At 41.5% G+C, this 26,523-nt stretch overlaps 1 protein-coding gene across 2 annotated transcripts in view; it reads right to left on the reverse strand.

Annotated features, from left to right (window-relative positions):
• GABRB1 (gamma-aminobutyric acid type A receptor subunit beta1) overlaps positions 1–26,523 on the reverse strand; it is a 147,504-nt gene that overhangs the window by 42,291 nt on the left and 78,690 nt on the right. The gene's annotated exons all lie outside the window — the stretch shown is intronic.

A 26,523-nucleotide genomic window follows, 5' to 3' on the forward strand; every position in this document is an offset into this window, starting at 1 on the left:
TAAAAGGCAAACTGTAACTCGCAATCTAAAATCCAAAACAGTCCAAATACCAGGGGCAATGCATGACAAAATCAGAGTCAGGCAATTCCGGATCAAGGACAGAAAAGCAGATAAAGTTTAACAATAGCTCTAGCAAAGAGGTTCCAATCACGATGGTGGCAAAAAGGAACTGAGGTTTGGGTGGGCGGATCATGCGTGGTAAGGGGCAACATACTACTAATGTTTCTTTTTTAAGCTGTAGAATATTCTGGGGATCCAGTGCAAGTGCAGTTTATACCCATTTGTGTGGATTCATAGAGGCCACGTAGAAGAATAATGGAATCAAAAGAAATGGCTTTCCCAAAAAGGGCACTTAGTGAGTTTATGGAAAAAGGAAGATTCAAATGAGGGACTTCCTGCTTCATCACTTATTCTGAGTTTTATTTGGCTTTCTGGATTATAAAATGTGCAAACCCATTTTAATACTACTGTTCCATATATATGCTGCATTTTGGGATACAATACTCATACTGGTAGAGCTGCTGATATGGACAAAATTACTCAAGATGTGAAGAGTGTGCAGAGTGGGAGATAAGAGTGCATCCATGTTACAGATAAGGGGTGGAAATATTGCACAGGAATATAAGTCTGTCAAGTATGTTTCCCCTCTTTTGTTGGACTACAGAGCACTCCATTACAGTGATGCCTTGCTTAGCAATCACTCCGTTGAGCGATGAAATCGCTTAGCGATGGGGTTTTGGCCATTGCCAGAGCGATTGCTTAGCGATGGCCCCTATGGGGAAAAATCGCTTTGCGATGATCACGAGGAAGCGATCATGGCAAAGTGACCCTTTTTGCACAGCTGATCAGTGGTTCCAAAATGGCCACCGGAAAAACAAAATGGCCACGTGCTGTTTTGCCTTGCTTTAGAGGCACCGAAAAAGGCCGCCCCATGGAGGATCTTCGCATAAGGTCAGTTTTTAAGCTCATAGGAATGCATTAAACACATTTTAATGCATTTCTATGGGCTTTTAAAAATCGCTTAGCAATTAAATCACTTAGCAACATTTTTCCTGGAATGGGTTAATGTCACCAAGCGAGGCACCACTGTATATGGTTAGTAGTCCAAAATATTCAGAGACTACTAAGCTGGGGAAGGTTGCTGTAATGTGTAGCCCAGCTCTTACTCATTAACATCTTCCTGTGCCACTTAAAGTGTTCCAAACAGCTTACAAAACTGCTGAAAACAGAGACACAATTCTTTTAAAAACCCACAGAAACCAAAAATAGAACAATTATACAACAATAGTTCAGTAGGTGGATGCTCAGAAAGCACTTAATACAAACGTTTAAATTACATAAATAAAGAATACAAAGATGTAGCTGTATGCCATAAGGATGTGATTGTTGGTGCTTTATTTATAGGGCACCTATACTAATCAGATGCTATATAAAAATCAAAGCAAAGACAAGAGACACCATCTTTGGGTTACAATTTTAAATAGATGGAACAAAGAGGAAGAAAAGTATCAGGCATAAGTAAAACATGGTGAATCAGTTTGACAATGCCAGGGGGAAAAAAACCAAAGTGAGTTATTAATAGGAACTTATATGCTCTTGGGCCCAGGCTGATTTTTTTCTGTGATAGTACTTTTACTTTACTTTTACTTTTATTGAACATATACCCCGGCCCTCTAGGCAAAGTCTACTCGGGGCGGCTGACATGAGTAATAAAACACAATAAAATAACATACATAATAAAACCTACTAACTAACAAACTAATGTCTATATACATTGTCAAGATGGGATAATTAAGAAACAGAAAATCAGTTAATTGACTGGAGGGAAGGCCTGCCTAAAGAGCCAGGTTTTTAAATGGCTTTTGAAAATGCTCAGCGAGGGAGCCAGACGGATTTCTGTTGGGAGGGTATTCCACAGCCGAAGGGCCACAGCTGAGAAGGCCCAGTTTTTTGTTCTTTCCTTCTGGGCCTCTCTCGGCGTAAGGCCCCTCAGCCGTCCCTGCTGGCTTTGTTGAGTGAGTCGCGTAGACCTGGGTGGGAGAAGGCGATCTGCCAGGTATCGAGGTCCCAAACAGTTAAGGGCTTTATACGTCATCATTAATACTTTGAAATCAATGTGGAAACGAATGGGCAGCCAGTGCAAAGCAGCCAGGGTGGGGGAGATATGCTGATATTTTCTCACTCCACTAACAAGCCTGGCTGCTGCATTTTGCACCATTTGAAGTTTCCGCATCAATCTCAAAGGCAGCCCCATGTAGAATGCATTACAATGGTCTAACTTTGAGATTACGAGCACGTGGAAAAGAGTAGTGAGCCCCCCCCATCAAGATATGGCCGCAGCTAGGCAATCCACCATAGATGAAAATAGGCAGAACGGGCCATGGTCGCCACCTGGGTTTCAATGGTAAGCGCCAGGTCCAGATGGATCCCCAAGCTGCGAACCTTGGTCTTTGTGGTGAGAGTCTTCCCCCTTTGCCGTGAGGGTGGTCCCTGCTGACGGAGGGACCACCCACCCTCAGGACCTCTGTCTTGTCCGGGTTCAGCCTCAACCCATTCACCTGCATCCATTCCAGTACAGTCTCCAGGCAGCGCTGAAGGGATGGAACGGCATCCACTGAAGTAGGTGAAAAGGAGATGTAGAGCTGCGTGTCATCAGCATACTGATGACACAAAGCCCCACACCACCTGATGACCCCACCCAGTGGCCTCATGTAGATATTAAACAGCATTGGAGAGATGATTGACTCCTGTGGAACCCCACAATTGAGGCTCCATGGGGCCGAAACATTCTCGCCAAGCTGTACTCTCTGGGGATGGTCCTCCAAGAAGGATTCGAGCCAGGCAAGTGCCAGGCCACCGATTTCCAGCTCAGAGAGCCTCCCCAGGAGGTTACCGTAGTCGATGGTATAGAAGGTGGCTGAGATGTTGAGGAAGACCAACAAGGACATATTGCCCCCATCGGCCTCCTTCAACAGGTCATCCAACAGTGCGACCAGTGCAGTTTCCGTACCATAGCACAGCCTGAAGCCCGATTGAAATGGGTCCAGGGCATTTTTGCTGGGATGGAGGTGGCTCAGGCTTGGTGATAAAGCACATAATTTGTGAAAGGTCTCCAATTCAATGCCTCACATTTCTAGGAAAGACTGGGCAAAACTTCAATCTGAAATAAGGGAGAGGTGCTTCCGGTCAGTGTATATCAGCTGGGTGGACCATAGACGACAACTCCCATAGCCCCTCTGTGCAAACAAGGCTGGAAAGGACTAATGGTAGTTGTAGACCAAAAACATCTGGAGGGCCACAGGTTGTCCACCTATGTTGTAAACCAGCCATTCTCAACAGAGGCCATATGCCCCCCCGGAGAGGGAGTTGTGTGTGGAAAATTTGAAAGAGGCCGCAGACTGAAGAAATTCATTAATCTGTTTTTGTTGTATCCTTTGACAGGGGGGCTGGAATCTGAGAACCCAAGTAGAGATCCTAAAAAGGCCCTAGCCAAAAAAAAGGTTGAGAATGGCTGGTGTAAACAATACTCAGGTGAGAAGATCAATGGTTGTATTTGGTATAAGGTAGCCAGTGACAGTTTGACCAAACTGCGAGAGGCAGTAGAAGACAGGAGGGCCTGGCATGCTCTGGTCCATGGGGTCATGAAGAGTCAGACACAACTTAAGGACTAAACAACAAGCCAGTGACAGGCCAAAATGGCTTTTCCTTTATGCTTCTGGAGCTATAGGGGAATAGCATCAAGGTTGGCCAGCCCTACTATCAGGCAACGTGAGTTGGGCCACCTACTTTATGAAACTGGTTTTGGGTCTTGTAAATATTAATTTGAGCATTATTGCTAGTGAGGTCATTCAGGAAGAAACTGTTTTAGAAATTTCTTCTTTGTGGGACAAAACTGCTTCAACATCCTTTGGGATGATGCAGCAAGATGTGGGGGTGACAGCAGTGATAATGGCAGTAAAATCTGAAGTGCAGGTGCTCATCATGGACAGTCTCCATAGGCACTGCCCCATTCAGATTATGTTTGCTTTAATGCACATCAACAAACCAGATCTGGCAGTTTTCATCTGTGGCACCAGCACATCCTTTGTAAAGCTCTGGGTCTCAATTCCTCCTTCAAGAAGCCATCACCCAACACTTTGTATTTCAACTTGGATCATCTGGAATGCTTACTACAAGTTGCAACAGTGCTCTGCCACAAGGATGTTGGATCTAAAGTGCATGCAGTTGCATCTGCTTGATTGCTGATATTGTTCTGGTAAAAGAATCACTGCCCAATATTTTCAGTTCTCCAGTCAGTGCTTGGGGCAGTAGAAGCTGGTAATTTCAGTATTGAAGGGGCAGTGTATCCACTCCAGGGTTCAATTCGAACTCCGCAGGAGCTATCTCAGGTGATGAATCTTATCTCCCAAATAGATTTGCTACCCGGATAGGTCCTTTAAAGTTTGGCCTAAAACCTTGAGTGGATTTACAGCTGTTGTGACATCAAAGTCACCAGCCTCGACTGGCCTGGGGCCAGATTGCCCTTCCAGTCTCCTTGGATCGTAGTCTCCTCCATTTTCTTTAGGGTTGCCAGGTCTGAGGGTGCTAGCTGAAGTCTCAAGACAAGATAGTTTGGAACCTGGGCATCTATCTTTATCCATTTTCATCTGACACCAGTGCTCAGTGGCTCAGTTCTATAGTGTCTGAGGAGAAATTGTAGCAAACACTGTGCCTGCTATGTGTATTAGGCTCCACCACGTGGCACTGATAAACTGTCCCTCCTCCACCAGCTCCTGTCTCTGGGTTGTAATATCACTGGTTAGTCAGGTTTGACCCAATGTCTGTATTCATGCTTATTTCCTCAAATATCTGGACCAGAAGCAGCTCCTATCCCTTCTTACTCTATTTTTGCCCCACTGCTATGGCATCAAAGTGTTCCCTCCCCCATGACATCACTGGCACTTGTCCCTTGTCTCAGATTCTGGCCCTGAAATCTCTTGGAATGGTTACCCTAGTTTCCTTTGCTGTTCTTTTCATTTTCATTTCCAGCAACATGCAATGGCAATAGGAAATCCTTACTGCAAACACAGGCAGCCATTTTCCAGATAATTAGTGAAAATGTGGGCTTGTTATTATTAATTTCTACAGAGTGGCAGCAGTTCATGAATCAGCTCTAATTATGATTTTTGCTTGTGGATGAGCACTAGAGATGGGATATGTTTCATCATCTCCTGGGGAAGATGAGTAGGAATATGGCCACTACAGGTGTCCAGGCCCTTTGGACCTGCCCTCCACCCCAAAACCAGCTGGTCTACTTACTTCTTGTGATGTGTGTGGCTGTTGCCATTTGCGTCATGCCAGTTGTGGAAGTATCTGGACCGATGCTGACCAGTCCAGTGAGGAGGCAGGACTGAGTCTCCCCACTCAGCTGCTGAGTGGTCAGCAGCACAGGGATTTGGGGAAGTGCCAGTTTGGCTATTTCAGTGATGGCCCTGAGCGCCACACAGCAAGCGGTAAGTGAACTAGCTAGTTCGGGGGCGTGGGTCCAAAGGGCCCGGCCACCTTTGGTGACAATATTCATATCTCTAGGGCACTTGGGCTAAAAAGTTTCACCATCACTGCCCTAGGGAGTGCTGTTTGGCCATCTTTGGTTTAAATGTCTCTTTCCAATCTGTATGTTTTTAAAGGGAAAAATGGACCCAAAACCTCTGGCTCTCACTTAACCAGTAGAAAATAAGCTTTGCAAAATCTTCCTTGAATTTTTTTATCCCAGCTGCTTTCTTTCCACAGCTGGAAGCACCTAATTTTTCTAAGTTCATTTAGTGTTTGACCCTTAATACTTAATTACATGCACGCAATGTCAAGAGCTGGACCATAAAGAAGGTAGACTGCCGAAGAATTGATGCTTTTGAATTGTGGTGCTGGAGGAGACTCTTGAGAGTCCCCTGGACTGCAAGGAGAACAAACCTATCCATTTGGAAGGAGATCAACCCTGAGTGCTGAGGCTCCAAATACTTTGGCCATCTCATGAGAAGACTTCCTGGAAAAGACCCTGATGTTGGGAAAGACTGAAGGCAAGAGAAGGGGACGACAGAGGACGAGATGGTTGGACAGTGTCATCGAATCTTCCAACATGAATTTGACCCAACTCTGGGAGGCAGTGGAAGACAGGAGGGCCTGGCGTACTCTGGTCCATGGGGTCATAAAGAGTAGGACATGACTTAACGACTAAACAACAACAAATGTCAAGTAAATTCTGACTTTGCATCTTTCCCAGGATTTTCTAAGTATAAAGTGGTTTATCAATCTCTCTTTCTGGTGGCACTCAGGAACTGTGCAGCTTGATCAAAGCCACCCAAATGGCAAGGCACATAACTCTAACAGCCCCACATGCTTTGATTGATCTTCACTGGTTACTCTCTCACAAGGCACATTGGATATTTTAATGTTTGGCTCCTGGGCTCCAGCCTACTGAACTACACCAGGCCTGCTACTTATAAGGGGGAAAAAAACCCTCTGGAAACAATTAATGCTTCTTATTTAATATGGACAGTATTGATTTCCCCCTGGGTAATGTTGCTTAATAGTTCATTAATGCATCAAAGGACTTTGTTCCTTACGTTTATAAGACATGTCAAGCTGTACAACAGATGTTTCCTTCTGAAGAGGTTTCTAAAGATCATTGCCACTTCCCAACTGATGTAACTGCTTTGTTTTCCACTTGTACAGGACTAAGGACATAGACTGTCCTCCAGGTGCACTTATGGGGGGGGGGGAAATCACATATTTTCTTGAAAATTTAACCTGATTCCCTTTTCTAAATCTCTTGTTCAGGTGAGGTTCTGTGGCTAGCCACTGGGGCTAAAGCTTCACTTATTTCTTACAGGTAAGAATGAAAAAAATTCAAAAGTTTTCTCAGTACTGGGTGAGATTAAATGAGGTTTTGTGCATGTCTCTCATATCAGCACTCTTTTTTTCTGAGAAAAAATCCACAGAAGTGTTTGTTTTCACAGCTCTCCCCTGTGTGCATAGATATCATGCCTTGTATAGAAAATAAAAGGTTTTCGTTTTGTTTTGTTTTGCTTTGTCCTATTTTTGGAGAAAAATTGCTCATCTTTTCACTCTCCTGTAGGAGTGAAAAAAATCTGGAGCAGTTACATATTTTTCAATGTAGTGTTTTGATCCTTTTCCATGAAAGACAAGAATATTTTCATGCATTCATTCCACTGTATAGCATTTTGATTATTCCATCACTTTCCATAGAAAACAGTGTGTGGTGCCTGTCCTGATGTATTTTTACCATCAGGCAGACCTTTTTATATAGCTCTCTTAATTTGTTTAGGTTTCTAAATTTGCTGTCATCTCAGCTAAGTTATTTTATGCTGGCTTTTATTAGAGGTGCACAGGAGTTCACTTCTGCTATTTTGTGACCAGTCAAAACTACATTCTGTAAGCCATATCAGATAGGAGGTGGCAGTCCAAATAAAAAGTTGATTTTTTTACAAAATAAGTCAGGACCATATTTGGCAAAGTGATTTTTTTTACTATATGGGCTTGTTCAGTGCCAAATGTGGACAACTTTGGATGAGTATTTTAAAGATCTAATTAGTGGTTTTTAAAAAAAATTCTGCCACCTCTGATTGTAAGTTGCTGATGGTGAATTTGGTAGTTTTTTTTTCCAGAAGCCTAACACGGCTTCCTCAAAAGGAAATTATTCCTGCTACAAGCTTTTTAAAATGTGAAGTTGATCTGTCCTTTTCCCGGGAACATAATGAGACATTAAAATGCTCATTTTACATAGAAAAAAATATCATGCACCTATTGCAGCAAACTGAGTCTCACTGAAATGAATGAGACTTACATCTGAGTGAGATAGTAGACTGGATTTCAGCTTTACCATAAGCTTCTTTGAAAAAAAATGCTACTGAGTAGCAATGAGAGAGACAGAGAGAGAAGCAGGAGCCTGGGGAGTGAGGGAAATAGTGTGTATGGGGAGGGAATGGAGTCAGACAAAGAGAGAAATGAGCCATGTAGGGAAAGAGAGAAAAGAACCCACAGAAAGACAGAGACCTTCTGTGGAATGTTTCGGAGCCAAAGGAACTTGAAGCAACTCTTTCCTCAACTCCATTTTTTCTTGTCTCCTTGAGCATTTGGGCTAAAGCATGTCTGTTTTGGTGTACTTTAAAGTCAACCCCGTTCAGTTTAACAGTTACAAAGAGGTAACCTAGCCTGCATTTCTGCACCTATGAACTCAGCAGTAAGTCTTTGCAGGAAGAGGTTATTTTAGGGCTACAGCTTTACAGCAGGAAAAAGTGCCATTGAACTTGCTTGGACTTCCATCTTGGTATACTGGCAGGCAGGATCACTTATAGACAGAGCTCCTGAAGCATTCTCTTCTTGGACTTATGAAACATACTTCAGTCTTGTGTCAGCCTACCTAGAAGGAAGTCTTATTAAAGTGAATGGGATATTTCCAGGAGTATATGGTACTGTGGCCCAGATCTCCCAGTGATGTCTTCCATTGTAAATTTGGCTTATTGTGTGGTGTTAAGCTTATGTTTTTACAAGTCAGCAAAGTTAATCATTCAGAAAACCTCCAGTTTATGAATGTGGGATATTGCTTTTGTATCCGTTATCCAAAGTAGCAGGGAATGGCATGGCATTACCTTGTGAAAGCATGTCCTCCTTGCTGGCAGGAAAAAGGACGCAAACCTTTACATATTAAAAAGAAGAGAAAACAGAAAGGTAGTAATCAACAACAAGATGATTAGAAAAAAAATGAAGATTTTTTTTCAGTCAATATAAATGGCCTGAACTCACCTCAAAAACAGAAAAAGACCTTTCTGCAATTTTAGAATCAGAAAGCTGATGTAATTTGCATTCAGGAAACCCATATAAAAGAGCAGATCAGAAATTACTGGAATGTTCAAGGCTAGGAAAATTGTTTGTAGCTTCAGATGTAAGTAAGAAGAAAGGTGTGGCTATGTACATAAAGAAAAAACTTGAAGCAAAACAAAATTTTGCCTCAGACAATGGAAGGATATCAATGGTGGAAATCCAAAGAGAATCAAAGAAAATACTAATTGTTAATATTTATGCGCCGAATGGAACTCAAGAATTTTTTTAAAACAACTGCAAGTAGAACTAAGAAATAAAGACTATGACTATTACTATGTGATAGGGGATTTTAATGCTCTTTTTGACAAAGAACTAGACACAAAAACAGACAAATTAACAAAAAAGAGAGGAACAATCTCAAACTTTTTACAACTGGCGGAAGAAAAAAATATTATAGATGCTTGGAGGACATGTAACCCAAAGACAAGAGATTATACTTTTTATTCTAACAGACATAAATCATGGTCAAGAATTGATACATGTTGGATCTCAACAAGCTTAATGAAAGAATTGGAGCAAATAGACATTTTACCTAATACATTTGCAGACCACAGTCCAATTTCATTACAATTGAGTAGCAAATCAATAGAATTTAATTGGAAGCTTAATACTTAACATCTAAAAAATGAGGAATTTATTAAGCAAGTAAAAGAAGACAAGGATTTCTACTTCAAACAGAATATGAGGCCGGAAACACCAATGACAATGATTTGGGAGGCAAGTAAGGCATTTTTAAGAGAAGCAGCCATAAGATTTGCAAGAAAACAAAAGAAAGACAGAAAAAAAAATAAGATGTTGGAAAACAGATTAGCCTCAGAAGAACTACAGTTGAAACAAAACCCAACAAATACAGAACTGAAAGAGAAGATAAAATTAGTACAACACCAGATAAATGTATTGCTCACTGAGAAAATGGCAAAGAAGGTGAAAATGCAAACAAGCCAGGGAGATGGTTGGCATATAAATTAAGGAAAGAGAAAGAGAAAACAATAATACGAACACTGAAAGACGTAACAGGCACTGAAAATTTTAAGCAAGAAGAAATTAAAAAAGATTGTTGATGACTTCTATAGGAATTTACATAATAGAAAGGAAGTAGATAAAGAAGCTCAGAAAGAATATGTAAGAAAATACAATAAAATGAAACTCACCGAAGATCAAATACAATTTTTAAATGAGCCCTTAAAATGTGCAGAAATTATAGAAGCCCTCAAAAACAAAAGAACGGGAAATTACCAGGCCCAGATGGTCTTCCAGCGGAATAGTACAAAGAATTAGAAAATGTATTGCTCAAAGCTTATTAAAAATTCTTGGAATGTATAGAAGAAAAGGGAGAGCTCCCACCAACGTGGTCTGAACCGATAATTTCTCTTATATATAAGGAAAACACGGAGGGTAAAGAAATTCAAAACTACAGACCAATCTCATTACTCAACATGGATTATAAAATATATGCAACCAAGCTGGCAACTAGACTAGAAAGATTTTTAATACAGACAATACATCAAGACCAGTCAGGCTTTCTTCCAAAAAGGCAGATGAAAAATAACATAAGGATAATTTTAAATACTCTGGAATACTATGAAGTACACTCAGAAAAACAAATGGCTATGATATTCCTGGATGCGGAGAAAGCTTTTGATAATATAAACTGGAATTTTATGTTACATCAGTTGGAAGTGCTGGAAGTTGGAGAAAGATTTTTGAAATTAATTAGAGCAATCTATACTCAGCAAAAGGCAAAAGTAAGAGTAAGCGGAGAGTTGACAAAAGAAATACAAATACAGAAAAGTACTAGGGGCCCCCCTCTTTCTCCACTACTATTCATTCTTACTTTAGAAATATTAACCGAACAAATTAGAGGCAAAAGGACTGCAAGTAAGAGGCCATACCTAGAAGCTCCAAACCTTCACAGATGATCTAGTTATTATACTGGAAGATCCAATGGACTCAATTGAAGATCTGAAGGAGAAGTTGAAAAATTTTGGTGATATGGCTGTAATGAAAATAAACCAAAGAAAACAAAAATAGTGGTTAAAAATATGAGGAAACAAGAACGACAGAAGTTAATAGAAAAGACTAATTTTCAAGAAGAAAAGAGCGTTAGATACTTTGGGATCCAAGTCACAAAGAAAACGAGTACATTATTTAAGGACAATTATATGAAGTTGTGAAAGAGATACAGAATAACCTGGACAGATGGGACAAATTACAGCTATCGCTGATGGGAAGAACAGCAACCATTAAAATGAACGTTGTACCTAAAATTCTATTTTTATTCCAGACAATTCCCATAATATTAAAAGAGTCTTTCTTTCAAGAACTTAACAAGATAATTATGATATTTGTCTGGCAAGGTAAAAAACCAAGAATCAAAATTAAAGCAATGCAAGATGCTAAGCAAAGGGCGGGTTTTGGCCTACTGAATTGGGTTTTGTACTATAGATCTTGTGTATTAGACTGAATGAAAGAATGGATAACCTGAGAAAATGATAGATTACTCAGTTTGGAAGGACATGTTTTGCAGTTGGGTTGGCATGCTTTTTTACGGTACAAAAAAGAGCAAAAAAAGAGAGCAAAGAGCAAAAACAGCTTAATCTGCATATGATAAGAAGAGCTCTACTAGGGACTTGGAAAAAAGACCATCCAAAAGATTTACCAAAAATACCAGCCTGAGTATCACCCATAGAGCCCACTACGCAACCAAATCTTGTGACGAAAGCAAAACTTAAAAGATACCAAGATTTATTTAAAAAGGACTGTGAGTTAAATTCTAAAGAAGAGTTAGAGACACAAAATATATACATAGACTGGTGGTCAAGAGCACAAGTGGAATCTAGGTATCGAAAAGATAAAATAGGAGGTTTTTATGCAGAACAAACGATATTTGATAAATTGCTGCTGGGTTCAAAACATAAAGTAATTAAGAAAATGTATGATTATTTGTTAGAAATTAAAACGCAAGATGATATTGTCAAAGAATGTATGATTAACTGGGCACAAAATATAGGACATAACATTGATATTGATCAATGGTTGCAAATATGGCAAAACAATATAAAGCTCACAAAATTGGTTAATTTCAAGGAGAACTTATATAAGATGTTTTATAGGTGGCAAATGACTTTGCAAAAACTATCAAAGATTTATACAGATGTATCAAATGTTTGCTGGAATTATGAAGCACATGAGGGAAGTTTTTATCATATGTGGTGGACTTGTAGACTAGCGAAGCAAGTTTGGATAAGTGTACATACTCTGTTACAAAAAATATTACTTTGTAAGGTTCCACTAACACCAGAATTGTTTTTACTTAGCATTATACCAAATAATATAGATAAGACAAAGAACTACTTAGTTACAGTATATGCATAATCACTGCAGCCAGAATTCTTTATGCTAAAATTTGGAAGAAATCGGTGATACCGGAACAAGAGGAACTTATCGAGAAGATACGGGAAACAGCAGAAATGGTTATCTTATCAAAAGTGCTGAACGACTGTCTGAAACAAAAGGCAACTGAACGATGGGATTTATTATATAAATGGCTTGAATCACCAGACAGTAATTGAATAACATAGATTAAAATGAGGATGTAAATGTAAGTTAGAAACTGGAGGGCAACTATATAATAGAAAAATGGAAAGTTGAGTTGATATGGCAATATGAATAGATTGGATGGCAATATGAATAGATTGGATGACAATATATTTTATGTTCTCCCCCTGTTTCTTCTTCCTTTTCCCTCATATCCCCCCTTACTTTTTGTATCCCCTATCTTATCCTAAATTGTTAATAAATAAAAAAATCTTGAATGCTAATGACAACCAATGTCAGCAGTCAAGGGTCTATGAGATCCCCTCTTGTGCTCACTATCATTCAGAAGAAGGTGACAAGCAACGTAAAATTTCAGAACCTGGCTCCTTTTTTTATCAGCTAACCACTTCTCATTCAAACACAAAGCATAGTTGTCTGGTTGGTTATTCATTGCTTTAAGTGGGCCTTTGTTGTGCAAAACTTGGCATCCTTTTTCTTGCTGGCAACATGGGTATGCTATCGCAAGGCAATAATTGACTTAGAACTACATTGTTGGAAGGGTCCTTATGGATTATCAATGTCAGGACTGTGACAAACCCAGACCCACTGGGATCTGCCACACTTTAACTAAGCTGCCACCAACCATTCCCTGTAAGAAGTCACACAGACCAGGGATGGATTTTTAACCAATAAAAGAATAAGGTTTATTTAAATACAACACACAGGGAAAATAAAATGATCAGGTGAATAAGATAAAGTAACGTGGCTTATTCTCATTCATACATGCATACAGTTTGGTTCACACAGAACCCTTAACTTGAAGCACAGACCCTGAACCTATCAGTTCTGGCTAACCAACAGACACCTGAACCTATCAGGTTGGTACTGACTGACACACAGTAGTACCCTGTCTGACACACAGACTCCCACACCAGCCTCTTCTTCCCAGCTGCTGCTTCTTCACATCCCAGCGTCTCCACACAGGCTTCACCTATATATACAGTACAGCCCCTCCTCCTGATGTCCCACCTTCCACTCCCCATAGGATGGAACTTTCCCTCCAAACCCATGACAGACAGGTAACATCAGTGCTGTATGTAACACCTCCCCTCTTTATAAGTTGTTTTGTAGGGGGAAAGCTAAGGTGCTTTTTCCCAAAAAACAACCTGGATAAAACACACAACAACAGTTATACATCCCATATCATACTTACTTATACTTACATTCTAAGTTAACCATATCAATTAGGCATTTAAACATTTACCATATACATTACATCAATTTACCTTTATTCATACAAACCAAATTCAAAAAACCCAGGTACATTTAACTTTTTGTCATCAATATATATATATAGTCCATGTTTCTTTCGCCGTCTTCATTCTTCAGGTCTTCTTGACAAGGCGTCAGCAACACAGTTCACTGACCCTCTGACCACCTTCACTTCAAAGTCATAGTCCTGCAAGTTTAAAGCCCACCTCATAAGTTTGCTATTGTGGGTTTTCATTGTCTTTAACCATTGCAGTGGTGAATGGTCAGTGCACAGAACAAAATGTCTTCCCCAGATGTAAGGCTTGGCCTTCTGGATCGCGTAGACTATGGCCAAACACTCCTTCTCCACGGTTGCCAAATGTCTCTCACCTTTTTGAAGTTTCCTACTCAGGTAGGACACTGGATGCTGGTCACCATTCTCATCCTCCTGGCACAGAACTGCTCCTACCCCGCTGTTAGACGCATCGGTGTAGATGATGAACTCCCTGTCGAAGTCTGGAGCCCGCAGCACTGGATAGTTGATGAGCGCCTGCTTCAACCTCTGGAACGCCTCCTCACAGTCGCTGGTCCACGGGATGCGGTCATCAGTCTTCTTCCTCGTCAGATCGGTCAGCGGAGCCGCAATCTCGCTAAACCTCGGGATGAACTTTCTGTAGTAGCCCACCAACCCAAGAAATGATTTGCCTTTTTTCTTGGTGTTGGGTCTAGGCCAATCACGAACTGCTTCTATTTTGGCCTCCAGGGGTTTTATCACTCCTCCCCCTACCTTGTGACCCAAGTATTTTCTTTCTGGGATACCCAGCTGCAGTTTGTTCCCTTTGCAGGGCCTAGGCCACAGCACTTCCTCCCCTGGGTTAAAGTGCCTCTCCCCGGCTTCCTGGTCATCCCAATCTTTCTTTCTGACCTTTTGAGCTTGCAGGGTCTCTGCTGCTAGCTCTAGATTTCTCTTTAGGTCCTTCCTCAAAGAGTCTCTATCTGTCACAACGTCTTGTGGGTCATCCTGGGTGATCTGCTCCCAATTTTGTTTGATCAAATCCAGGGGCCCTTTCACCCTTCTCCCAAATAAAAGTTCAAATGGACTGAACCCGGTACTGGCTTGTGGCACTGATCGATAAGCAAACAAAAGGGATTGCAGCTTCTGGTCCCAATTGTTTGGATTCTCTGCCAAGTAAGCCCTAATCATGCGCATTAGAGTCCCATTGAACTTCTCAGTCAACCCACCACTTTCAGGGTGATAGGCAGTGGTTTCCTTGAGCTTAATTCCACAGATTTGCCATAAGCGTTTCATGAGCTTTGATGTGAACGATGCGCCCAAATCTGTGATTATTTCTGAGGCAAATCCCATCCTGGACATATACCCCACCAAGGCATCTGCCACTGTGTTAGTTTCAATGTTAGTCAAGGGTATGGCTTCAGGGTACCTCGTGGCATGGTCCACAATGGTGAGAATGAACCTGTTCCCCCTCTTTGTGGCCTTGGGCAAAGGTCCCACAATATCCACCCCTATGCATTTGAACGGAGTGTCAATCACAGGCAAAGGGCACAACTTTGCTTTGGTCCTGTCACGGTTATTCCCCTGCCTCTGACACACATCACACTGTTTACAGAACTCCTTGATCTGCTTCCCTATTTCAGGCCAGTAAAAATTTTGTGTGATTCTCTGCTGTGTTTTGTTCACCCCTAAGTGCGCAGCAAACATGTCAGAGTGCCCCCTTTGTAAGATCATGGGGCGATACTTTTCAGGTACCACTAGCTGACTTCTGATCCCATCTCCCCCTTTTGAGATATTCCTCAGGGTCTCTCTATATAAAATTCCCCTTTTCTCTCGAAATCTCACTGGGGTTTCAGGTGTTAGCTGGGCGTCTGTCACCTGTTCAAAACACTTTTGGAGAGTGGCGTCTGCCTTTTGCTCTTGGCCAAATCGGCTGTCTGTGGTTAAGGTTTCCACCACAGCTTCGGAACTCCCCTCTGCTTCCGTCTCGGGCTCATCAGTACCCCCCTGAACTGTCCCCGTGGTGGCTTGTGAGCGTGTAATCACTAGCACCCGTTTCACATGTTCAGCCAGGTCATTTCCCACGAGCACGGCTGCTGGCAGAGTCGATGAAATTGCTAGCCGCCAAACTCCCCTCCAGCCTTGAAAGTTCACAGGTACCTCAGCTACTGGCAGCGAGATCACCTGTCCCTCAATCCCTGCCACCTTTATGCTCTCATTTGGGATTATATACTCCCTAGGAATAATGTCTGGATGGCACAGGGTCACCTGGGAACAAGTATCCCTTAGCCCCCTATACTGATGGTCAAGTATTCCTACGTCCACCCCTGCGGTTTCAAACAACTGCGAATCTGTTCTCACTAGCAAGCAGCGCTTGACCTCCACAAGAGGACCATTTTCCTCAGCCTGATCAGCAGATGTAACTGTTCCAGATTGAGTAGCTATGGCAACAGGCTCCCTCAATGGCAAGGAGCTTTGCTCTGTCTGGACACAGAACACAGCTTTTGGCTTGGTTCCACTCAAATCATGAGGCACATTTCCTTTTAGCTGCTTTAATTTCTCACACTCTGAGATTAGATGGCCCTTTCCTTGACAGAAATAACATTTTCTGCTGTACTTGGAGTCTTTCTCATCTGGTTTTGGTTTTCCCTCCAAAATCTGAGGTCTTGGTTTCATGTCTGAGGGCTTCCCTTCACCATGGGCCCCTCCCACTTGCTGGTTTTTTCCTGGTCCCTGAGAGTACTTGCTGTAGGTTTCTTTAGGTTTACCTACAGATTTCCCCTCACCTAAGGGCTTTCTTATTTGGGAAATAAAATCTGCGATCTCGGCCGCCTCTGCCACAGATTTCGGTTTCCTTTCCCTCACCTGGAACTTCAGTTCCCCATGCAGGACTGAATAGAACTGTTCCAGCGCTATCAAATCTTTAAGCTGCTGAAAGGTCTCTGCCCCCTCCTGCGATAGCCATTTCTCAAGCAGCCTCACCAATTGGGCCCCCACTTGGGTAAAAGTCTGCTCTGGTTTCTTGGTGAGTGACCTGAATCTCTGCCTCAGCTGTTCCGCATTTATCCCATGTCTGGCAAACACCAGTTTTTTAAACTCTGCAAAATCTTTTAACAGCTCCTCTGGCATCTCTGCATAGACTTCTGCCAGGCTGCCACTGATTAAAGATCGCATGATGGTCATCTTCTCAGTTTCCCTTATTGAGAAGTCCACAAACGCTCTTTCCACGAGGGAAAAGAACACCTCAGGGCAATCTCCCTTGTGGTATACAGGGAATTTCTTTAGGTCAGTTTTAGACAATTGGCCCACCTCAGAATCTCTATTGTTATTATTGTTCTGATTCATCATTTCCAATTTTCTTAACTCAAACGCCATCCTTCTTTTTCCAGAGCAATTTTCTCTCTCTCTAATCTTTCTTCCTTTTCCATTCTCTCTCTCTCTAATTCGAAATGTCTCTGTTTCTCTCTTTCCCTTTCCTCCATCTCAAATTGCCTCATCCTCAGTTCATGCTGTTGGGCTATGAGCATTTTTCTGAGTTCTGGGTTCTGTTCTCCCGTGCTGTCCTCCTGCACTGAGCCAAATTCATCCTCAGAACCTTGATCTACCTGGGGTTCCCTCGCTTCACCCATTTCTGCCATCTGGCTTCGAGTCAAGGGCATAATCCCCCCTCAGAACAGGCTGCTTTCAAAAGTCAAGCCTCAAAATAAAGCGACCACTTTTTTTTTCTCTTTTGCCTCAGAACCAGCCTTCTATAGATTGCTGCTGTTCTTTCAGCACTTAACTTGCAACTGTAGCAAGTTGGAGTCTACCCCCCTCTGCTAGGCCTCTCAGCAGACAAGCTAGCTCACTGCTATTTCACAGTTTTGCCTCAGTTTTTTTCCCGCCAAAAACAGGCTGCCTCAGAGCACCCTAATCTAGTCTCCCCAGTTGGCCCGTTCTTCCACTAGCGCACCTCCCCGTGAGGTACACCTAGAAGATTACCTACGCGCCTCAGATTGTCCCTGACTAGACCCCCCTTGCTCTGGGCACACTTGCCAAGGCTTTGCTGGACCGCTGGACAACTGGACCAGTCGTATCCCACACGCTGGACACCAATCAATGTGACAAACCCAGACCCACTGGGATCTGCCACACTTTAACTAAGCTGCCACCAACCATTCCCTGTAAGAAGTCACACAGACCAGGGATGGATTTTTAACCAATAAAAGAATAAGGTTTATTTAAATACAACACACAGGGAAAATAAAATGATCAGGTGAATAAGATAAAGTAACGTGGCTTATTCTCATTCATACATGCATACAGTTTGGTTCACACAGAACCCTTAACTTGAAGCACAGACCCTGAACCTATCAGTTCTGGCTAACCAACAGACACCTGAACCTATCAGGTTGGTACTGACTGACACACAGTAGTACCCTGTCTGACACACAGACTCCCACACCAGCCTCTTCTTCCCAGCTGCTGCTTCTTCACATCCCAGCGTCTCCACACAGGCTTCACCTATATATACAGTACAGCCCCTCCTCCTGATGTCCCGCCTTCCACTCCCCATAGGATGGAACTTTCCCTCCAAACCCATGACAGACAGGTAACATCAGTGCTGTATGTAACAAGGACATTTTCTTGAATTTTGAATCATGGATACAGAAGCAATATCCCACATTCACAAACTATTTTTTTAAAAGGATTGAATATATCAGTCATTGTTACTATATTTTATTTTATTTTATTGAGACTCGTTCGGATGAGTTTGCATTAACCCATAGCTGTATCAAATGAAACCAATTTTGTAGACTACCGTGAAGACGAATTGTCACACACTCTAAATACAGAAAACACGGGTAAAATTGCTCTGTATTTTATATGAAAAATATAATATAGCATTCAGGCCTATTAGAAAAAACAGTTGGCTTTTTTTTCACTATGGGACAGATAAATACATTAAAATAAAATTTATGAGAACAGTTCTGACAGAGCTATAACTATACTCCAGGAAACAAGATATTGTAATAAAGGTTATCCTGGAGCGGGAAGCAAAATTTGTAGCAAACAACAGCTGTGTTTGACAGATGAGTTCACTGCACATTGTGTGTGTGAAAACCCAAAACAGTGGAACATGCCAAATTGAAAAAAAAACCCAAAGGCAAAAAAAAAGCTTGAAGGATGAATCACCATCCTCAATGCAGAACAAGCAGAACAACAACAACTTAGAGTGGTTCATCTACTTTTGTATGTTTCTTGACATGTGATTTACATGAGCAACTACTTCATAGGGAACACTCCCTTATCCATCCTGTAGTCAGATTGACAAATTTTGTCCTGGAAATGCCGTCCAGCTCTTTAAATCTACCATCCCAGGCACACTTGTACTGCTTGACAGACATTGCAGCTACTCATGTCTCCTTCATCCCCTCTTCTCTCTCATGAAACAAACAGCAGACCATATTTACTCCACATATGAACATTGCTCGTTTCTATAATAAGTAGAAGTGTTCAATATCCAACATCTTAGACCTTGGAAGTAACTAGTAGCGAAGAACTGGGTACTTTTAATTAAGCTGTTTTCCAAATAACTATAACTATGTTAAAACAGAATTGTAAGTTAAAAATGGATAATGTCATTCATTGTCAACTAACCTACTTCATTGTTTTTGGAACTATAGCTTTAACTAATTATTTTTCAAGCACTGCAAGATTCTAGTGTGGGGCTAGAGGACCTGTGGCCCTCCAATGGAGTTTAATTCAGTGTAACTGGAGGCTGCCAGGTTGAAGGACAGTGCTCTGACTGATCTGTCATTCACCAGCTTCCCTGAAACTGAAGTGAGTAAATGGTGATAATAAAGTCTTGAATTGCCTCACTGCAAGCCAAATGCAATGATGGGCAAACAGAAGTTAAGTATGATAATTTTTCTGTTTTTGAAAAAAAATATTGAAACAGATTGCACCACACATTCCTGCCCTTGTCTGGGCTTTTCTCACTTGGACATGTGCTCCATTTTCTAATTACACTGGAACCAGCCATTTACTTAGAACTTGTTCAAAATGGTGATACTTCTCTTCCGGTCTCTACATTCAGACTAGTTGTTGCTTTCATTGTTCCATTTGCTGTTTTTGTTGATGATTATAATAATTGGCCTGGTGCTGAAAGGAGAAACATCAGACTAGGAGACTGTGGCAGCTGTTCTTTATCTGTCCTGCCATCCGGTTTGTTCATATGAGAGATCCACCCAGTGAGATGATGAGGGAAACCACAATGGTGGGAATGGGAAGAGTTTGATGGTACCTTGATCCAAACCCCTCAGATCTCCTGCCCTGCTGTGATCTTGTGTAATTCCCTTCTTCATCTGATTCGTGCTAGATGGGTGACTGAGGAACCCCATGAGTTTCTAAGAAAAATCTTTTATTTTGTGACAACTTGTTTAGTTCAACATTAACATCAGCTTCTGCCTCTTGTTTCAGAGACATTGTGTGTTTTCCTTTTTTTTTCCTCCCACAATTAATAAGTTTCTTCAAACCATAACAAATCCCTTTCTAGCTGCAGAAGATAGAACTTTAATCTTTGTATCTCCACCTAGGTAAGACACCCAATTCCTTGGATACAACAATAAGCTGACCTTATTGGGGAGGGTAGAAAACCCAGCCCAGCTGTAGCTCCCACACTTTCTTGGCCGGATTTGGTATTAGCCTTGGTCTGAAGGGACTTGTTGCACGGCGGTTTCCCAGGATGGTCAGGACACAGTTTGTTCTCCCGTCTCTGAGCCTCTTCTTGTTGCCACTTCCAGAACTTTTTCCTTTGTTCCCTTTCTTCAGTCTCGCCCCAGTAAGGTGGCTTTCTATATGTCTTTCTCCTCAATTCCTTCTCTGCATACTCCCTTGGAACCTTAAACTCCGTCCACTCTCCTGTCCAGGGGTCCTCCTGTAATCTCAGCCCAGTCCTTTTTCTCGCGTCCACCTCTTCCTCCACCCAACAAGCCTTTCTCTCATCTATCTCCAACTGCCCTTTCCCCTCCTTTTTCATCTCCTTTTATTCCTTCCCCCTTTTCTGATGAAATGACGTTCTCTGGTGGCTCCTTTGTTCAGTCTTTCTGCCCCTCCTCCTCCTCCAAACACAGTCTTTTTAGATTCTCTTCCAGGGTGGCCTTCCATCCCTTTGGGGTACACTCCCAGCCTCACACTTGCATGTTCACATGCTGCTCCAATTGAGGTCAATCAGGCTCCATTCTGATCTTTGCTTGGCTACCTCACCCAGCTTTGTTACCATGATCTTTGAAATCAGAATAAAGGATAGCTAGGTTGCCAAGCCCACAGCATCTGATTCCTTGAGATTTCAGGTTTTAGAGATTAGAGGATGAGTCCTTGGGGGGTCATAAATCAGGCCCATGTAATGTTGCAGAGGTGATGCAGATAAAGATTAGTAGGAGAATGTATTTGTGAAGGCTTTCACGGACGGGATCTAGTGGTTGTTGTGGGTTTTTCAGGCTCTTTGGCCGTGTTCTGAAGGTTGTTCTTCATAACGTTTTGCCAGTCTCTGTGGCCGGCATCTTCAGAGGAAGAACAACCTTCAGAACACGGCCAAAGAGCCTGAAAAACCCACAACAACCATTAGGAGGAGAACTGCTTCTGGGCCAGCTGGTTGTCGAAACAGGCATGAGGAAAATGCTCATCAATGGGCCTATAATCCAGATAAAATCTAGCTGATTGCAACTCAGTGTCAGGAAGGACAACAATTTTGGGATCCAGGGAAGAGTCAAAATGTACCCAGCAGTTACGAATATTCCTGCCATTCCCTCTAGCGTTCCTATGCCATGTAGGTTTTCCCACTACACACATGAGAAGATGTGTGGGGGAGGGGTGTTTCAGGTCCTACAATGCAGCTGAGACTTCTGGAAAACACATGACCAGCAAACTGGGGTCCCCCCCCCATCTAAGGCTCTGCTCCAAGGCCACCAAGACTTATGAAACAAACAAAACATCTTACAAGTCTTGTTATTGGCATTCTACTCCATTCCTCCTCTGAGCACCAAGATCAATCCACGTTCATGCACCTGTCAGCTTTTTGCCCACTCGTCTCCCATCACATATGGATGCAGGTGCAATATACACACAGTTAGCTTTTCTATCAACTGGGAGTGGGTGGAGATGAATATCCAGGTGTTCAAGCTACCACGTGTATCCACATTCAGATATTCTTCTCTTCTAGTGCTGCCCACCTAGATATTTGTCTTCACCCACCCCCTTACCAAAGACTTGGGGGCATGTAGTAATTCCCTGAGATCATAGAATGAGCTATATCCACCTTATTGTCCTGTATGTTTATATCTGACCACCCTGACAAATATAAATGACCCAAAAAGATATACCTTGATGGTTTATTTGCATGTTCACTTTTCTCATGGAAAGACAAATACTAAAGTGGTGCCTCGCATAGCGATGTTAATTCGTTCCAAAAAAACACATCGCTATGTGAAACCATCGCTATGCGAAACACCATTTCCCATAGGAATGCATTGGAAACCGGTTAATCCTTTCCAATTGGAACGGATTGCCGTCATTAAGCGAAAAAACCCATAGGAAACATCGCTAAGCGAAACAATGTTTCCTCCATTGGAATGTATTGAAGCTGACTCAATACATTTCAATGGCTTTGCGAAGTCAATTTTTGCAATTTTAAATGTGTCATACAAGGGGCAAAAATGGTTTTAAATGCTTGGAATAGCTTCTGCACCTTCTAAAACGGGTGCAAATGTAATTTGGCTTAGATCTGACTTTTCGTTAATTTAGGGTGAATTTTTTCCCCCCAACTTTTGACAGCTGTCAAAATCTGACAGCTCCATTATTTCCTATGGGGGAAGAAAAAATTCACAAAAAATTAATGAAGACTCAGCAACTGTTCTAAATGCTTGGATTCGTTAGAGGACCCCCTAAGTCCTGTGAAAACCTGATTTGGCTTTGATCTGAACTTTCGTTAATTTATGGCGAATTGTTTTCTCCCCCCATAGGAAAGCATGGAGCTATCAGATTTTGACAGGTCCATTGGTTCCTATGGGCCGAAAAAAAAATTAACCATAAATTAACGAAAAGTCAGATCAAAGCCAAATCAGGTTTGCACATGACTTAGGGGGTCCTCTAACGAATCCAAGCATTTAGAACCGTTTTTGACCCTTCTAAGACACTTTTTTAATTGAAAAAAAAACATTGTTAAGTGAAGCAGGGGACCTAAAATCGCATTTGTTATGCGAAGCATGGTCCCAAACTTCGCTAAGCGAAAATCGCCCATAGGAAACATCGTTATACGGGGCATATTATTTTCTAAAAAAACACATTGTTATGCGAATTCATCGCTAAACGAGGCAATCGTTAAGCGAGGCACCACTGTACAAGGTGCAGAATTGTGGGTGTACTTCTATATATTTTTTCCTAGTAAACAACAAATAAAACAGGCCTATTTTACTTAGCAATTTTCAATTGAGTTTTATGGTGGCCTGAATTTATACTGCAAAATAATAATTCTTCTGCAGTGCTAAGGCATAGAGTTTATTATAGATAACCTCATTTATTTCCCTGTTAAAGTTATCCATCAGCCCAAGGAAACTCTCTAGCTAAAACCAATAGAAAGGATATTTGGTATGTTTAATTTTTGATGTGTATTGCTCCATTACATCTCTGGGGAATATTTCATGCCTTCCAGATGTACTCCACAGATATATTAAGGACAGCAGCAGAAAATGGAAAACTGCTTACTAACCATTAAATATTATTATTGCCCTCCTGTAGTTTTCTGGCTTTAGGACACTTACCCATGTCTTGCTACTTTGGAATATTAGGTGGAAAAATATTACCTGTTACATAAAATGTCTGGCTAATTTTCCAACATTTTTTAATTCCATGGAGAGTCTCCCAGACAGAGGAAGTCTCCTCTTCAAAATGTCACATGAAGAGAGCAATAGAAATTTGAAGAGCAGAGCTTACATGCTCCTCCTCCTCACAAGGTTTGTTTAATTGTATCCACAGTGCACAAGGTTATGCATAAATATACATGCCAACCATCCCAGAATACCAGAGCTATGCAGACTCCTTTATTTCAGATTATAACCAATCTATAAAATGTGTGTTTGTGAAACCTGCATCTGAGAAACTAATACACATATTAAGGATAATATAACACAGTCAATTCAGTGGATGTAATTCTGCCTAACTCTGGTTGCTTTGTAATTATCTTGGTTTTTGTATTGGAATGGCTCATATATGTTTGCTCACATTCTACAAAAAGAAGAAGAGAAGAGTACTTGTAGTAGGAGGCTCCCTACTCTGTGGGACTGAATCTGAAATATGTCAGGAAGATCCACGGATCCTCCAGGTATGCTGTTTCCCTGGAAGATAGATTAGGATTGTGATGGAAGGATTGCCACTGCTCAGAAAACCCATGGATACCTATCCCTACTTGTTCATGTGGGAGTGACACAACCAAGAGAAACTACAGTGGTGCCTCAGAACACGAACGCCTTGCGGGACAAAAAAACTCGCAAGATGAATGGTTTTGGTGATGGGGTTGATGACTCGCAAGATGAATGTTCCTATGGCCATGCTTCGCAAGACGAATGTTTTCCGTTTTTTGTCCCTAACTCATGTTTGCTGATTTTTAAATGTTTTTCTATGATGTTTAAAAAGTTAAAAGTTTTTTGATTGACATTTTTGAAATCATCTGCACAATATGTATGGCTTTAAAGAGCACATAATAAACCCATTGTAAACCAAATTTGACTTTGTTCTGACTCCCCCCCATAGAAACGCATTAATTCGATTTCAATGCATTCCTATGGGATAATGCGCTGTTCAAGACAAATTTTTTGCAAGACGACATTAACCACGGAATGAATTAAATTTGTCTTGCGAGGTACCACTGTACAAATAAATCATATCAGATTTTGAAGTTCTGGTAAGGAAATTCAAGGACTCTGAGGCCCAGATAGTCTTCTCATTCATCCTACTAGTACTCAGAAAAGGAACAGAAAGGGAAAGAAAATTAATCCAGGTGAATGACTACCTCTGAATGTGGTACTGATGTGAGTGATTTGGATTTTGGGACAATGGGAAGAGAAAAGAAATAGTGGATCTGTAGCATGAGGTTGAGAAGCAAATAGTAAAGGAATATTATGGTTGTCGGTTTTTCGGGTTGTTTGGCTGTGTTCTGGAGGTTTTTCTTCCTAATGTTTCACCAGTCTCTGTGGACAGCATCTTCAGAGGACAGGAGCTAGGACTCTGTCTGTGTTCTGGTGTAGTGTGTGGGATTGTTGAATATTTGTAGTTGCGGGATCAGTTTTTTTCTTTTCAGGACAAAACAACCATCGGATCCTGGCCGTGAAAGACTTCGAGAACACAATATTACTTTGGACAAATTTAAATTTCCAGGGCTGGATGAACTGCTCCCAAGAGTATTGAAGGAACTAGCTGAAGAACTTTCAGAACCATGGTCTATTGTTTTCTTGAAAACATGAAGGATCGGTGAAGTGCCACATGATTGAAGGAGGGCTAACATTTTCTCTATCTTCAAAAAGGCAAAAAGGAGAATTCTATGTACTACAGATCAGTCAGTCTGACATCAATCCCAAGAAAAAGTCTGGAGCAGGTACCTTGAAAACAATACAGTAATAAGTATACAGTAACATGGATTTGCCAAAAACAAAACCTACCTGATTAATCTTATTTCATTATTTTGATTGGGTAACCTCCCTGGTAAACAGCGGGAATGTTGTAGATCTAATATATCTTGATTTCAGCAAAGCTTTTGATAAAGTGCCCCATGATACTCTGATTAGCAAGTTAACTTGGTGTGAGCTGGAAGAATGGTCAGATGGATACACTGTCGGTTACAGAATAGTACTCAGAGGGTGATCATTAATGGCTCCTTCTCAAATTGGGAGGAGGTAACAAGTGGGGTGCCCCAAGGTTCAGTCTTGAGCCTTGTGCTCTTCAATATTTTTATTAATGACATGGATGAGGGGATGCAGAGGATGCTTATCAGATTCACAGATGACACAATATTGGGTGGAATAACTAATACCCTGGAAGTCACAAACAGAACTCAAGCACTGGGCTGAAAACAACAGCATGCATTTGATAGAGAGAAGTGTGAAGTTTTTCACTAGGGCGGGGGGACCAAATACACAGTCATAAGATGGGGAATAATTAGTTCAGTCATATTATGAGTAAGAAAGATCTTGGCATTTTTGTAAATTGCAAGCTAAATATGAACCAGCACTGCATGCAATGTGGCTGCAAAAAAAGCAAATGCTATTTAGGCTGCATTAACAACTATAATCTCCAAATCCTGTGAAGTACTAGTTCTCCTCTATCTGGCACTGGTTAAGCCTCAACTTGAATACTGTGTCCAGTTTTGGACAGAGCACTTTAAGAAGGATGCTGACAAACATTAACAAATTCATAGAATCATAGAATAGTGAAGTTCGAAGGACATCAAGTCCAACCTCCTTCTCAATGCCCTCAGAGGAGGGCAACAAGAATTATCAGGGGACTGGAAACCAAGCCCTATGAGGAAAGACTAAAAGAATGTTTAGCCTTGGGAAAAGAAGACTGAGGAGAAATAGGATAACACTTTTCAAATACTTGAAAGGCAGTCATACAGAGGATGAGCAGGATCTGTTCTCAATCATCTCAGAGTGCAGGACAGGAAATAATGGTCTCAAGTTACAGGAAGCCAGAGATGGAGACTCACATTGCAGGAATTACTGTCAAGTTGGACTTAAGTTACACCGACAACTCAGATCCCATCCCCTCCCTTGGGGGGGGGGACTTGTTTTTAATAGGGATTTAGACTTGGGGCT

The sequence above is a fragment of the Pogona vitticeps genome, chromosome 5, assembly GCF_051106095.1.
Source record: "Pogona vitticeps strain Pit_001003342236 chromosome 5, PviZW2.1, whole genome shotgun sequence".
Classification (NCBI taxonomy): domain Eukaryota; kingdom Metazoa; phylum Chordata; class Lepidosauria; order Squamata; family Agamidae; genus Pogona; species Pogona vitticeps.